This window comes from Eurypyga helias, unplaced genomic scaffold (assembly GCF_000690775.1).
Source record: "Eurypyga helias isolate BGI_N326 unplaced genomic scaffold, ASM69077v1 scaffold25469, whole genome shotgun sequence".
NCBI lineage: Eukaryota > Metazoa > Chordata > Aves > Eurypygiformes > Eurypygidae > Eurypyga > Eurypyga helias.
The window spans coordinates 5,771-8,551 of record NW_010274401.1 but is presented as its reverse complement, the minus strand read 5'-3'; the positions used below and the strand labels follow the sequence as shown (position 1 = coordinate 8,551).

The following is a 2,781-nucleotide window of genomic DNA, read 5'->3' as shown; positions in this document are numbered from 1 at the left end:
CAGCCACGGCGGGGGGGGAACCGCAAAAGCAATTGTTTCAGATCCCAAATGCAATGATATGTCTAGGCCAAGGAGATTTATCGATTTAATACACCCTCCTTAGCCAGATTGTGGATAGTGGAAGATGTATTAAATGATAAAATAATTGCCTGGGCGAAGGGGCGGATTTGGCCCCGTGTGGGGCTCTCTCGGAAGCATCCCAGCAGAAGAAGATGAAGGGGGAGGTACTTTGACAGTGAATTTAATACACTGTCTATGCAGACTTGTTCAGATGTGTTGTGTACATCTGTGTGTATATATAAGATGGTGCTTGAAAAAAATGCACATATATAGTGTACATTGCCCATTCTGAGCAAGTTGTGAGTATTTTTCTAGGGAGAAGAGACATCATCCATCTATCCAGGAATATTTGTGACTGCATTCAATTTTTTTTCCTCAATTCAAATGCTCAACAAATGTTTTCACATCACTCCCTTGGCTCTCTTGCTGTTTATTTGTCTCACGGTGGTGCCTGCGCCTCCCCTAGAGCGGGCCTCGTGGGGTGCTCCACCAGCTGCCACATCCGCAGTCCCACGCTGCCTGTTCATCATGGGGTGAGGGAAAATTGCGCAGGGCTTGTCAGGAGATGTCGAAGCTCGACATGGTGGCACTGACCACCCCAGTCCAAAAAGCCCAGCAGCATACCCCTCTGTAGCAGGCAAGGAAACAGCCCTGGGAGTCTGTGTGGTCTCATGGCATAGCACCTGCTGCTCGACACCCTGGTAAAATAAGGCAAAATTCTGAAGGGGAGAGTGAGGGAGTTGTGGATGGCTTTAAATTGAAAACAGGTAGATTTAGATTAGATATCAGGAAGAAATTCTTCACGGAGAGGGTGGTGAGGCACTGGGACAGGTTGCCCAGAGAAGCTGTGGATGCCCCATCCCTGGATGTCTTCAAGGCCAGGCTGGATGTGGCTTTGAGCAACCTGGTCTAGTGGAAGGTGTCCCTGCCCATGGCAGGGGGGTTGGAACTAGATGGTCTTTAAGGTCTTTCTAACCTAAACCATTCTGTGATTCTATGATCTTCAATTCTCCCTGGCAAGGCAGGTGGTCTCAAGGTGGCCCGGATGGGGACATGGCTCCATCGCACTCATCGTCCCGTGCTTATTTGTATGGGCGAGAGGGGCTGCACCGTCTGCACTTGGTCTCAGGGCATTATGAATCTCACTGTTAACGACCAGCAAGTGAGCAGGTTTTTCTAAGACAACTGACCTTGTTTTCAAACATCTCCAGGCCATGGAGGAAGGAGATAACTAAAAGGCAATCACTTGGTGTGAAGGGTTGTGTCTCTGAGACTTGATGATCCCCAGCCAGGGAGATCACCCTATCTCCTGCCCGATCTTCTGATGCATCTCCCTGTATCCTGTACCGATGCTGCCTTTTGTCCCTCTGACCTGGCTGTCAGATAATGGTGGTGCAGGTGGAGCACACTGGGCTGTGCTGGGGAGCACTGGGGCTGTGGACAGGAGCATGGTCCTGCTTGGAGAAAGGCTGAAAAGGTGGCAGGATTCCATGTGTGCTGCTGAGTGCATCCTCCAAACCCGAGGAGCATCCCAGTATTTGGTCCTCATGCACATCTGCTGCAGCCTGTGGAGTGCCCTGAGCCAGTTCCATCTCTGACTAGTGTCCTGGGGTGGGCTGTGCTGATGAAGGAACAGCACAGTGCATCGACCCCTGCCTTCCTCACGTGTCCCCCCCCGTGACCGAGTGGTGCTACAGTGAGCAGCTGCAGGAGACCACGAATGCACTGCATGGCCATTAGCTTCAGCATCACTGGCTGGCAATGATCAGCAAGTCGTGAGCGTGCCCCAGAAACACCGTGAGTGTGACAGGGAGGGGAGCAAGTTTTTGTGTTAGGGAGAAGTCGTTAACCACCACACTTGTTGGGTGCTCAAGAAGCCGTCAAGAAACTCATGCTTCTCTACCAAATCAGAGGTGAGAAATCAGCTCTGTGACCAGTTTCCCCAGAAGCGTTTTTCTTCAGATCATTTTTCTTTTATGGTTTAAAATAGGAGATAAAGGCCCTCCGGGTTCTTGCAGAGCCGCTCCAGTTGCCATGGAAATAACCCTTGTTAATCGCTTCACCATACAACAGGAATAATTTGTTTTGGGGAGCTTGGGGTACTCATGCTGAGCTGCTGTGTGCTCAGATAATTGGTGGTGCTGGGACCGCTCCGGTATCACTCCCTGAGTCGGGTCATTGCCAGGAGCATCCATCCCCTTCTTATGGCACCAAAAAGTCATGAGTCCTGGACGAGCCCAGGGCCAGGAGGTGTTGGCATGCAGGGACGGGCTGCCTGGCAGGGATTTGCCTGGGCCACGTTCTGTCCCGACAGGCACTAATGGGTTGGAAAGAGTCTGGGGAAACAACGATGCTGCTGAGCTTGGGTTTAGAGGAGTCTTGTTTCTCACGGCGAGTTTTTTTAGCTCTGATGCTGAGTGGTTAGCTTCAGCCAGACCTGGTGTGGCCAGTGGCTTGGCTGGCCTGGGCTGGTCTTGGTCTGGTTAGGCTGAGGTCAGACCAGTTGGACTGGTGTTGGACTGGTGTTTGGCCAGTGTTGGACTGGTTGGACTGGTTGTACTGGTGTCAGTTTGGTTGTGCTAATGTCCTGCCTCTGCGAGTGGCTGTCAGGAGATGGAGGAGCAGGACCATGCCATGGGCAGGGCAGGGAGCAGCAGGGCTGTACTGGGGAAGGGGTCCTGGGTGCTTGAAGCAGGTCAGTTTTGCTGTTAAAACATCTTA

The 2,781-nt window shown here is 51.8% G+C and overlaps 1 protein-coding gene across 1 annotated transcript in view; it reads left to right on the top strand.

The window, feature by feature from the left end:
* The window catches only part of NECAB2 (N-terminal EF-hand calcium binding protein 2), a gene marked incomplete at both ends in the record, with an annotated part of 22,483 nt that overhangs the window by 13,986 nt on the left and 5,716 nt on the right, over positions 1 to 2,781 (top strand). The window lies entirely within an intron of this gene.